Genomic DNA, 13,068 nt, shown 5'->3' with positions numbered 1-13,068 from the left:
TGGCCCTGTCAATCTGTTTTTCCACTTCTCCAGGTGGGTATTTCAGTTTTAGGAATGCTCTATATAGATCCTGTAGGTGTTTGTCTCTGTCTGTGGGATCGGAACAAATCTGGTTATATCTTAGGGCTTGGCTGTATACAATAGATTGAGAAATGTGTTTGGGATGGAATCTGGAGACATGAAGGTAAGTATAGCGGTGGGTAGGTTTCCAGTACAGGGTGGTGGAAATTTGTCCATCATTTAATTGTACCGTAGTGTCAAGGACTAGTCCAGGCTGAGGTTGATGGTAGGATGGAAGTTGTTGAAATCCTTGTGAAATTCTTCAATAGTCTCTTTTCTGTGGGTCCATATGATGAAGATGTCATCGATATAGCATAAGTAGAGTAAAAGTGTTAGGGGGCGAGAGCTGAGGAAACATTGTTCAAGGTCAGCCATAAAGATGTTGGCATATTGTGCCATGCGGGTGCCCATGGCTGTACCGCTGACTTGAAGATACAAATTGTCTCCTAATCAGAAGTAGTTGTAGGTGAGGACTAAGTCACAGAGTTCTGTAATCAGGAATGCAGTGCTGTCATCAGAGGATGGTCTGTAATCCGTCTTCATATGGAATGTTGGAGCAAAGGGCTTCTACGTCCATAGTGGTCAGGATGGTGTTTTCAGGTAGATTACTGATGTTTTGCAGTTTCCTCAGGAAATCAGTGGTGTCGTGGAGGTAGCTAGTAGTGCTGGTAGCATAGGGTCTGAGGAGGGAGTCGAGATAGCCAGATAATCCTGTTGTAAGTGTGCCAATGCTTGAGATGATGGGTTGTCTGGGATTTCCAGATTTGTGTACGTTGGGTAACAGATAGAAAGCTCCTGGTCAGATATTGGGGGGTAGTATAAATTTGTTTCTGAGTAGCATCAGGGAGCTTCATGAGCAGTTGTTTCAGTTTTTTTGGTATTCTTTAGTGGGTTACAGGAGAGAGGCTTGTAGAATCTGGTGTTGGTGAGTTGTCTAGTAGTCTCCGGTTCATAATCTGTTCTATTCATAATGACTACAGCTCCCCCTTTGTCAGCCTCTTTGATTATGATGTTAGGATTGTTTTTGAGGCTGTGTATAGCATTGTGTTCTGCATGACTCGGGTTATATGTTATATGTTGTTGTTTACTGACAATGTCAGCTCGAGCACGTTTGAGGAAGCAGTCAATGTGGAAATCAAGGCTCTAGTTGTGACCATTAGTGGGGTCCACCTAGAATCCTTCCTCTTGTGGGATCGGCGGGGGCGGGAGGGGGAGCAGCAAGGTCAGTGTGTTGTACATCGGTGTGTTGGAAATATTCCTTCAGGCGGAAGCAGCAAAAATAGGATTCCAGATCTCCACAGAACTGAATCATATTCGTAGGGATAATGAGGCAGAAGGAGAGTCTTCAAGATAGGACAGATTCCTCTGCTGGGCTGGGAGAGTGGTTAGATAGGTTGACAGTGTTGCTGAGTGAGTGGAAAGTTGCGGGAATGAGAGATCCTGAGGCGTGTAGCAGTTTGGATAGTTTGTCCTTTTGCTTCTAAAGGGAGATAAAGTGGTTCTTGTAGGTGGTTTGTTGAATTGTAGTAAAGTCTGGAAAAGATTAAGTGTGTGTAGACGCTTTGGTTTTTTATGATAGTTTCTAATGTCGAGAGCTCCTCCTTGACTTTTTTTTCTGTTTGTTGTATAGAATGCTGATAAGGTGATTCCTGAGGTTTTTTGCGAGTGTGGGGCATAATCTCTGGCTGTAGTCCATGGGATATGTAGATTGGAGTAAGTTTTTCACCATTAGACCCTTAAGCATGATGTTCATCTGTTTGCTCTTGGAAAGGAAGATTATGTCTGTTTGGATCTGTGTGAGTTTCTTTGTGTAGCTGATGGATTTCCACTCCATACGGTTGAATGCAGTGCCTGGCATATTCAAAAGCTTCAGAGGGGTAGCCGAGTTAGTCTGCACAGGATAAACTTAAAAAAACAACAAATAGTCGGGTAGCACTTTAAAGACTAACAAAACATGTAGATGGAATCATGAGTTTGTGGGCACCGTTCACATCTTCAGATGACCAAAGTGTTGGATGTCCCTAACCAAAAATAAGGAAGGAGGAATGGGGTGGGGAGGGGACAGGAAAAAATGAGAGGGTGGGGGAAGAGGCAGTGGGTATATAAATATCAAAGGGGAAGTCTCTTCCCCCACCCTCTCATTTTTTCCTGTCCCCTCCCCACCCCATTCCTCCTTCCTTATTTTTGGTTCTGGACATCCATCACTCCGGTCATCTGAAGAAGTGGGCTATGCCCACGAAAGCTCATGATTCCATCTACATGTTTTGTTAGTCTTTAAAGTGCCACCAGACTATTTGTTGTTTTTTAAGTTTATCCTGTACAGACTAACTCGGCTACCCCTCAAGTTTTTGAATCGTTTTTGTATTTTTTGTTGCTATTCCCCATCAGAGCATGCCTACATGCAGATGACAGTGTATAAATATAAATGGTTCTGCTCTAACACCATCCAACATGCCAGCTGCCAGTGATCCATCTAAAATATTGGTGTGCACATACACTTCCCCCTCCTGTGCACGTACACAGAGACACACACTTCACTTTGAGTCAGCCTATTTCAAAGTGCTTTTTAGTTCCCTTTGGACTATTTTCCTCGAGAGCAGGCAAGCTTATATAATGAACCTCTTTGAGACCAAACCATTCTGCTATTAAAAATGGGACTTGTTTATTAATTACATATCCATGGAGATTTTTCTCCCTTTTTTTTCCTTTTACACAATAATTATTTGTTTGGTGCCCTTGAATGCAAATGCGAAGGATGCTTCACCAGTGGGTATTTTAATTGTAATTGAAGGGAAGAGGAAGATGGGCCCTTTGCTTCCTCCCCAGATGGTTGCTTTTCACTAGCTGCCTAGATCTACTCTATTGTTGCTTTTGATACCACGTTATCCATGTACCATTCTGAACCTTTTCTATCCAGTTCTGATTATTCAAACAGCTCACAAAAGAATGAAATCATGCGAAAGCACAGAAACCACGAAAACAACGTTTGCTATATCCCTGAGCTTCCTTTCATCGTCTTTCTTTTCCTTCAGCTGGCTTTTGTCTCCAGTTTCTAAGGCCAGTTGAAAAGTAGACATTTTGTGCTCCAAACATGTTGTTTATTTTCTCTGCTCAGAATACGGAGAGCTTGATGTATCGCTTTATATAAATGCTACAGATTAAAGCTGCTCTTAATATTTATGGGGTTTTTAAACATGATGCTAATATAGCTCTGCTGTCCTTAAAGATATAACAAAACAGAACCCTCTAGGGAAAAGCTATGAAATAAATATTTTTGAGATAACACATTTCTTCACTTTGCATAAATTTAACACCGTGCTCTCTGTACAATGTGATCTTTCCGCTGCCTCCCCATAGACACAAATAGCTCTGGTGAGATATTCTGAAAGACAAGCAACAAAAGCGAAGGAAGACACCATACATTAAGGGGCCTGATTTTTATTTAGGGTTTGTTTTCTGGGGGAAGAGGTGACCTACTTAAAAGTTAGAGAGCTTTCCAATGACGTGATGCAAAGTTGGGTCTGAAAAAGCTATTCGAATATGTATTAACCATATTCAAAACCATGAAATTTTAGCAGTCAGCATGCAATGAGCAATATTTATGAAGGCTTTGAGACGCCTGCAAAGGAAATTAATAGGACGGTGCAGTCACCTCCGTTCTGAAGGAGGGCTGTAGTGTACATCATGCTGTACTGCCAGGCTTTGAGCTAATTACTCGTACTGATGGGCCCACTGGGAATGAGGTACCAAGCAAGGAGTATGCCTTGATGCAACAGGCTGCTGCCCAAATGCCACCTGGAGCAGTTGCTATCCCAGAAATAGCCTCTTGGAAATTATGCAGCTTTGGGAATCTCACCCCTTTCTTTTCTAAATTCTTTGAAATATTATAAACCACCATCCAGGGCTGGGAATATGCGAATGCAAGGCTTCTCAAACTTTGTGATACCATGACCCCCTAAAATGCTAAATGAATTTGTGTGAGCCCTCTTCCACCCTCACTGCTCCAAAGTTGCTCAGCAAAAAAGAAAAAAGGGGGGTGGGAGCCAAAGTTAAGCAAAAGTTGCACCACTTTGTCCACTTTAGAAATGCACACTAACCGCCAATGCATCCGCCTCTCCCCCTGAGCCATGCCCCCCAGTCTCCCCATCCCAACGCACTCACCCCCCGCCTCAGAGCCAGGCCCCCCTAACACTCCCCCATCCCAGTGCACTCCCACATCCCCGAGGCAGGCATCCTCAGTGTTGGGAGCCCTGCTCCAATCAAATCTCCCCCCTTCCCCCTGCAGAGCCACTTTCTTTTAAAGTGGCTGCTCCTGCAACCCGGCCCAGCTGCCTCAGCTCGCAGCTTGCAGGGGAGGCATCACGTGGCCAGCTGCTGGTCATGTGGGCCAGAGCAGTGTGCACTCTGCTCCCACCCAGCCCGGTGCCCTCCTAGCGTGGCACCCTGCAACTGCCCCCTCCTGTCCCTCCTTCACTAGACTCTGCGGTGCTCCTCACTCCCCCGCCCCCACCAGACACAGCAGGGGTCCAGGTGAAAACTGGACACCTGGCAACTGAGATGCTGAGGAGACAAATTTTTGCATAAAAAGAATCGATCCAGCTACAACCCCATGGGGGTCACAACCCACAGTTTGAGAAACACTGTGCTAACGTATTGCAGCCATAACAAAATGCAAGCCTCATAATAGGGTTGATGCTGGATACAAAAATAAATGTACATCCGTCAAATGTATTCTGTATATTACCCAATTAAATGGCAGGATCTCCACACGTGCCTCTTCCCCTCTCTCCTGCAGTTTTCCCTCTGTCTTCCTTTGCTGATATGGGAATCTGACCACCCTTCAGTTTCTGCTGCTGGAGACTTGGCAGTTGAATTTAAGGTCATCTTGGACAAAGTAAACAGGGGTCTAAAGAATCCTTAGGCTCATGTAACTGCAATATGACAATTACATCGGATTCCAGTCCTGCTCTCCTGAAGTCATTTGGACTCCCTGTGGGTGCTATACACTGAAGGACCAGGGCCTCGGATCATGTGTGTAAATGAATCAGTCTTGAGCTATTGTTAGACTATGGGAGTGGAAGATGCATCATTTGACAGGCAACAAAGCCATGGAACAGCTGGATTTTGGTCTCTAGCTCCTTGACTGTCATATGGTTAAATTCTAGCAAATGTTATTTTTTCCCCACTTTTTTCCTCCTTTCCCTCCCATCCCCTCTTTCGCTATTTATTTGAAACCTGGACCCCTTAAACTCCATTCATCTGAGGAAGTGTGCCCACGAAAGTGCTTGATACCCTCTACATTTTGTGTTAGTCTCCAAAGTGCTGCAAGACTATTGGTTGATTTTAATGCTATTTTTTATTATTCATATTTTTTTGGTTTGCTAGACATGTACTAGTCCAGGAGTAGAAATGTGTAAATTGTGGCATTTTACTAGGTTTGCTACAAAATTTTGTATTCATCTTGAGACCTCAATGCTGAGGGATTACAGGGAATAACCAATAAAATTATATGCCAACCAAACACAAGGGTTTTTAACAGACAAGCCCAATTTCAGTTGGTGGAACTAGTTAATTGCTTAAAAATAGATCTCAGAACATTGGATGTGCCCATTTTTTGGATGGGGAATCTCCACTAACATTAAATAGTTACAAAAAACCCTACTGCGGACTAGCATATTGTATCCTCTTGGGTGGAAAAAAGAAAAGCTTTTCTAGCCAGTAGAGAAGCAGAGTTCTAGAACAACCTTCTAATGGGAGTTATGGGGTAGGGGATTGTGAACAACCTATGTGGTTTTAATATGGCCAGGGATAGCACAGGACTGCCAGTGTTATCTATGTGTATTACCCAACTGTTTAATGCTCAGACAATATAGAGAGAAGACTCATTATCTCTATGGAGGGAGATATTGAACCAAAACTGTCATAACTGTGGTTTTTTCTTAAATGCACCACAAATATAGTAAAAATCCTCAGCTACAAAACCTCAAAGGGTTTGGGCCCCATATAGTTACTATGTTACTGAGGAAAATAAGTTAATTAATTTTTTTAAAGGATTAGTTATAAGAGCCCACTGATCTAAAGAAAAAAAGCTTCCACTGACAAACTGATATTGCATCCGGTCCTACGTGAATAAAATGCATGCAGGGCCTAAATGAATGCAGTTAGACTGGAATATAAAGTTAATGGCTACAAATCTTTGTGGGTCAGGCCATAAACTTCTCACTAGCTGGGGACAGGAACAAATTCCCTCTTGCAGGTTAGTATTCCACAGTTATGTGCACTAGGGGAATCTGAGTGCCTCTCTGAAAAATACAGTACTGACAATTTCTGCAGGCAGGATGCTAGGCTGGGTTATGAATCTACATTACAATTCTTATTTTAAATACACTCATGTTAGAACAAAATACAGGACTATGTAGTACTTTAAAGACTAACAAGATGGCTTATTAGATGATGAGCTTTCGTGGGCCAGACCCACTTCCTCAGTGGGTCTGGCCCACGAAAGCTCATCATCTAATAAACCATCTTGTTAGTCTTTAAAGTACTACATAGTCCTGTTTTTTGTTTCAGCTACACCAGACTAACACGGCTACATTTCTATCACTACTCACGTTAGAGTGTAGATATAGATAGACTTTGAGCTATGGCCCCACTTAACTCAGCCTATTAAAATGTCTCCCGTCTTTAGGAAAATATCCAGTAGCCTGTCTTAATAGTTACAGTATGATCCATTAGGTGGCTGATTACATCAGCCTCTAAAATCCTTAGCAACAGAACTGTGCTGGAAAGTGATTGTGTTTTCCTGAACAAGGACCATACCTGTGGCTGCTCAGGAAATCTGGAAGGTAAGTTCTTCATCCCAGTTAATATGGATGTTGGGAGAAGGAAGATTTTAGGACCTTGGGAAAGCCTGGTTATATTGAACACTGACAATCACTACACAGTGGTTATTTGCTGCAGGAATTTCCTTTGTAGGCTAGCAGGTTTCACTTTATATTAGTTTAACTAATTTTGCTGTATACTAATATCAGAACATGCAACTCAATGACCCTAACAGGATCTGCACACTGCACTTTTCAGCAAATAAACCAGCTGGAGGTTCACTTAAGTAGCAGATACATCAAAATGTCTCCAGCTGGCTCCTGTGTGCAGAAGAGCCATCTTTTGGGAAACTCTGGTTTCACTCAGGGTCCCAAGACTCTTGATGAAGAAGGGGGAACAGCGTCTAGGAGAGCTTCAAAGCCAGTTTGCTCATCTTTTGGGGAAGAGTAGCTAATACTGACAACACACAAAACAGCAATTCTCCAGCTGATTATGAAGCTGTGTTAATGGTGAGCCAAACAGAGCCCAGTAAATCAGTCACATAAGGGGTGTAAGGTTAATCACAAATGCAAGCACACGGCACCCACAGGACTCTGACAAGGGCATATATAGAAGGGCCTTGCCTTTTGACAAGCAAAAAACCCATGCAATGCATGCTCTAGAAATTCTACTGTCAGGCACAGTGACCTTCTTTCACCTGCACAGTGATCCTCTAAGTCATGTGGTTTGGGGCACACACAAAGGGTCAACATTTAAACGCAGCTTTTTTTGTTTGCTGCACTTTGCCTCACTGGGAACATCACCTTGGTGATGGGCTGTGCAGAGTGTGAGGGAGGAAAGGAGAGGAGGCAGCAGAGTGGCTGTCCTTTCAGGTAAGGCTGGCAAGATTAACAAGACACATCTTTCTCACCTGTTTCCTTGGAAAGAGTGGTAGAAGGAGCACTGTAATGGGGTCAGCACCCCCCTCACACGAGCACCCCCATTTTGCCAGGTGCCGGTTTCTGCACTACTTCAGTCTTAAAAGCCTTGCAGCTACTCAGCCCTCTGGCCAAGTCACACAGATATGTGTGCAGTCACAAACCCTTTCCAGGGTACACCTCTAATGGGGACCCATTCTGGTACCCTCTGTAGAGCATCTCTCTGAGCCCTGTTTCCCCACTTCATATGCAAGTGGTGTCTCCAGGGCTTCCCCTCCTGGTAACAATGTCCTAAACAGATCCACACTCTGAGCTGTCCTTGGGTCTGCTAGTCTGCCAGCTCCTTTGATCTTCTCTCTTTCAGGCCTGGGCTGCAACTGAACTGCTACTAGACCTGCAGCTTCTTTTGTAGACCTCCCTGGCCACTGATTGGCCGGTTCCTCCAGAGTCTCTCTAGCCTCCCGGAGGACTTCTCTATGGTCCTTTTGGCCTTAGGGCCTACTCCCATTACAAGCACTTAGGAGAAAGAGAAGGGATTACAGGTCTGTCATGGGAGGAGGGGTACATCCTTATTAAAGGAAAAAAGAGGCAGAGAAATGCCTGAAGGCCAGTGCGAGGCATAAACAGACTAAGCAATTGCTTAGGGCTCTGAGATGCTCAGGATTCCCTCCCTTTGATTTTTTAGCATATGTTGTCAGGGGAGGAATATTCCTGCCTAGGACCCCCAATGGGCTAGCACTCTTTCTATCTGAAGTATAAGAGAGGTGAAGGAGGTACCACTTGCAAAGCCCTAAGGCTTTCAGCAGAGCCCCCAATATTGACTGGAGAGCTCCTGCAGCTCTCCAGAGCTGATTTTATACAGCCCCCTGACATTAGGCAACAACAACTGCTATTTACCAACAAGCCGCGTTATAATGAAATATTTACACGGACGTCGTAGGGCTCAGTTCATTACACACAATGCAGGGCAGAACAGAGGGTGGGAACAAGTTTCTGTATCAGAAACTAAGTACCACATTTCCCTGGGCTGACTAATGAAAGCTTAGGTTCTGATTTGTTTACCAATGCAAGATGGATAAAGTAGCTTTTTACCGGATCAACAAATACTGCAAAAGGCATAAACGGTCAAAATGGATAAATTTCAAGCCACACAAATCCCATTCTTAGCTAAAGGGAACCTGGAGGATAGAGGTGGTTTTACGAGAAATCATCTCACAACAGGATGCTACAAACCCATGCAAGCGACACTGTAGAAATTGTAGGTTGATATGTCGTTCACCTTGCTATTAATAACATTACAACAAGTATTCTCTTGTATCATAGCAGTGGTTTTTAACTGTTTGTCATAAATATTTCTGGAGCTGGCTGAAATACACTTCTATTGATTTCTCCATTAAATGTAATCTGGTCAATTTTTATGGCCTCAGTTGAGGAATGAAATCATTTAAGTTTGATGCCGCACTTGCATTTCCTCTATGGATTTTTGAGGTGTTTCTTAGAAATATATTTTCATTTCATGGGAGAGACATTGATTTGACAACTTGCTTTATGAAATTAGAATCGCTTTTATGTAAGGCAGCAGCACAGGGGGATCTGTGTACCGCCTTCGTGTTATTTCAAATTTCTGCTCACATTCCCGTCCCACAGAGCAATTTGTCATTACCTCTGCTAATGATTATGTGAGTCCAGACCAAGGTGAGTAGCTGGTAAACAAACACTGATTTCTACAAGCTAACAAAGGACATGGTTTTAACATTTGTCAAGAAAGAATGACTCAAGTTTCTAAATACTCTATGCCTGGGTAGCATGTTATTGTGGTTCTCAGTGTTTTCTTTCTGTGGAAAACCACACATGCCTAGGATCAGCTGCACAATCTTAAACTTATTCTAATCTGAGACACTGTTAATGTCAGTATAGAGCAGTGGTTCTCAAACTCTTTGGCCTGTGGCCCACCTCACTCAATGTGAACCTTTCCACGGACCACCAGCCAAAACCAAGTGCTGTGGTCAGGGAGTAAGGGAGGGCGCAGGAGTGGGCTGAAGGGAGATCTGGGTGGGATGGAGAGTTTAGGAGCCGGTTGGGGTTTCGGTAGGTGAGTGGGAGAGTGCAAGAGCAGGGTGGGCATGTAGGGTCTGCCATAAGGGGAATTGGGGAGGACTTTACCTGGCTCCACATCCTCATCACTCCCAGGCACCGCCCCTCCTGCTGCTCCCATTGGCAATTCCAGCCAATGGGAGCAGCGGAGAAAGCCTCCAGGTGAGCAGTTTCCTGCACTGCCATTCCTCCAGCTATGGTGAGGCAGAGCAGCCACAAGCAGAGCAGCTTCCTGCCCCCACAAGTCAGATCTGGCCCGTGAGGTTTCAGACTCCCCTACTTCCACAGTGGGAAGCCGGCACTGGTGCTCCAACCAAACCCCATTCTTTATGCTGAGAACCAAAATCACGTTTCCATGGAACCAACAAGGCAGTAATTTCCTATAGTTCACACAAGCCCCTTCATTTCCCTCTGTCTGGAATCTCCCTGGTGTTTAATAAGGAAATCCAAATGATCCTCCCAGTTTCCTATATAGTGGTGACTTTTACCTGATCTCCAGCCCCTGGAGCGCCTGTAGTCTGAAGCTCTCTGGGGTCTTACAACTAAAACTACAATGTCTCCCAAAGCCCTCTGACCCCATGCCCAGCATGTTTTGAATCAGGGATGGGGGTAGAAGGATCTAGAAACCCCTAGGAAGGCTTCCACATGAGGTTGGAGAAGCGCTTAACTGGACCCAATGACAAGCCAAGGCTACACAGCCCTCTTCTCGTCTCCCCAGCCCCAGCAAGTTAACTGGGTTGGGAAACTCAGGGAGCGACAGCCTGGGCTGGGAGAGTCCCTGCTGAAGTACGCCCAGTGATTCCTGCACCAAGCCTGTATCTTCCGGTGGCGCTTGCACACTCTGTTTAGAAGGATGTTGAGTCCTAACATAAAGATTCCAAGTGGCTTTGTGTTAGGCAAAGCAATATGCCCCTGTAAGCAATGCAGTCACAATCCATGAGTCAGACCCCACCCCCACAATCCCCCTATTGTGCTTTTCCATTTGCCTTTTGTTTTTGGAACTGCCCTTATCCCTCTCCGGGAGTGGGAGGAGGGTGTCACAAATCATGCTGCCAGATTCATTGGGTGAGGGGGTTTGGTCGTGGCTGCAGGACCTCTCCCCTCCACATCTGCCAGTCCCCTGCCCACTATAAACCCTGTCTCCTGATCTCCCCTTCCCATCAGTGCTGTCACCCCCAGTTCCCACCCCATCAGTTCAGCCCTGCAGGCTAGGGAACACTTCTCTGGGCTCTTCACCCAGGCTGGGGGAGGGGGCGGGAGGGAGAAGTCCCAGGAGCTCTTCACCCATCTCTGCCCCTTCCCAGGCTGGGAAGGTACCTCATGGAGCAGTGCTGAGGCTCATTGCTCACCCAGTGGGGCAGAGGGCAAGAGGGTGGCCCTGCATTAAGTTGCTGGGAATTTTAGCCCCCCTCCCTTCCAGATGAGAATGGTGAGCAAAGGGGAGAGAGACTCTGCTGGCTTCCCACAAGGCTGCCCTTCTCAAGGGAACTGGAGCATCTCATGTCATCCCCAGACAAGCCTGAGCACCTGCAAAATCCTATCACTCCCGCTGAAAGCACTGGCGTTGGCAGTACTGGATATGCAAATGTTACACAGAATGCCCATGTGCCTTTTGGATTGAAGGGGCCAAATTAATTGTCAGCCTAAGCAGCACCACTCTATTGCTATCAGCGGAGTTACACCTGCATGTAGAAGTCATGGAGTTGATGTTTTTACAAGCAATGCTATTAGTGGAGACAGTTCATTTCCATGAAGCCCTGGGCAGGCATTAGTGAACCATCTCTGAGAAAGTAAGAACTGATCCAAAACTCAAACTCAATATGCGAGGCTTAACTTTAAAAGAAAAATCACGTCAGACTTCTGCACTTCCAGTTTCTACTAATGGATATGCTAAAATACGGCCTGACAAAGAGAACTGTCCTGAAATTTGAAGCCTGATCACTGGTAGGAAATACAGGCTATCTTGCTGGATTTTCTCATTGGGTACATCTAGACTACAGGCTTCTGTTGACAAAGAACATCTAGACTACGTCCAGTTCTGTCGACAAAGCAAGCCGCTTTGTCGACATGAGAGTGTAGACGCAAAGGACAGTGTAGATGCAATAACACCTTCTGTCGACAGAGCTCTGTTAACAAAAGGTGTTATTCCTCGTAGAATGAGGTTTACCGCCGTCGACAAAACTGCTGAATTCTGTCAATGTTATGTCGACAGAACTCGGTGGTAGTGTACACGCAGGTATAGTTTTGTCGACAAATGTCCACTTTTGTCCACAAAACCCTGTAGTCTAGACACACCCACTGAGTGCAGGGTCAGATCCAATTTTTATACCCAAGGGCTTCAGATAGGTCCTTTTGAAACTTTACCTTAAATCCCTAATGGATTTAGGAACCTAAACAGAGGCTAAGTCCCCATTCTGAAAGTGATTTGGGCACACTGGAGTAGCTTATTAACAAAAGAGACTCCAAAGTGCCTACGCCACTATTGAAAACAGGGCTTAGGAGCCTAAGTCAGTGATATGGTTTTTGGAAATATTACCCCTCAACATTTAGGTGCTGTAAAGCAGATGAAGTTCCATCCTGCTCTGAACAGGGGATACCCAATGCAAAGGTATCCCCTGCTGGGCCTAGGTTGATATTATTACCACTAACAAATCATAAGCATCAGCTGAACCTTTAGCCACAAATTCGTTTGTTCATAGGGTTTGTGTGCAGCCCACACGTCACTTTGACTCAGCGCCATTTTCTCTGGGATGCCCCACTCCACTTCTCCATCTTCTGAATTGGAACTACTTAGACACAACCGGTCTAGCCTTGCGAGGCGTGTCTACACTACACATCAAAACCTGCAGCTGGCCCATGGCAGCTGACTTGGGCTCACACCAAGGAGCTGTTTAATTGCAGTGTAGACATTCAGGCTTGGGCTGGAGCCTAGCCTCTAGGACTCTGGTTGGAAGGTCCCAGCGCTCAGGCTGCAGACCAAGTCAGGACATCTGCATTTCCATTAAACAGCTCCTTCCCCTGAGCTGAGTGAGCCCACGTCAGCAAGGTCAGGCCAGCCATGGGGTTTTAATTGCAGTGTAGCCCAATCCACAGTAAAAACATCTGATGAAGTGGGTCTTTGCCCAGGAAAGCTTATGCCCAAACAACTTGTTAGGGTATGTCTACACTACCACCC

At 45.2% G+C, this 13,068-nt stretch overlaps 1 protein-coding gene across 1 annotated transcript in view; it reads left to right on the top strand.

Moving 5' to 3' along the window:
* The first annotated feature begins 7,680 nt into the window (after nt 1-7,680).
* Nucleotides 7,681-13,068, top strand: part of KHDRBS3 (KH RNA binding domain containing, signal transduction associated 3) — a 314,537-nt gene continuing 309,149 nt past the window's right edge. Inside the window, exon 1 of the mRNA XM_075920082.2 lies at nt 7,681-7,754. The gene's annotated coding sequence lies outside the window, so the exon portion shown is untranslated. The remainder of the gene's footprint in view (nt 7,755-13,068) is intronic.

The sequence above is a fragment of the Pelodiscus sinensis genome, chromosome 2 (assembly GCF_052426305.1).
Source record: "Pelodiscus sinensis isolate ZL-2025 chromosome 2, ASM5242630v1, whole genome shotgun sequence".
Taxonomy (NCBI): Eukaryota; Metazoa; Chordata; order Testudines; family Trionychidae; genus Pelodiscus; species Pelodiscus sinensis.
The sequence above is the reverse complement of the archived record's forward strand: the minus strand, read 5'-3'. Positions and strand labels throughout refer to the sequence as shown.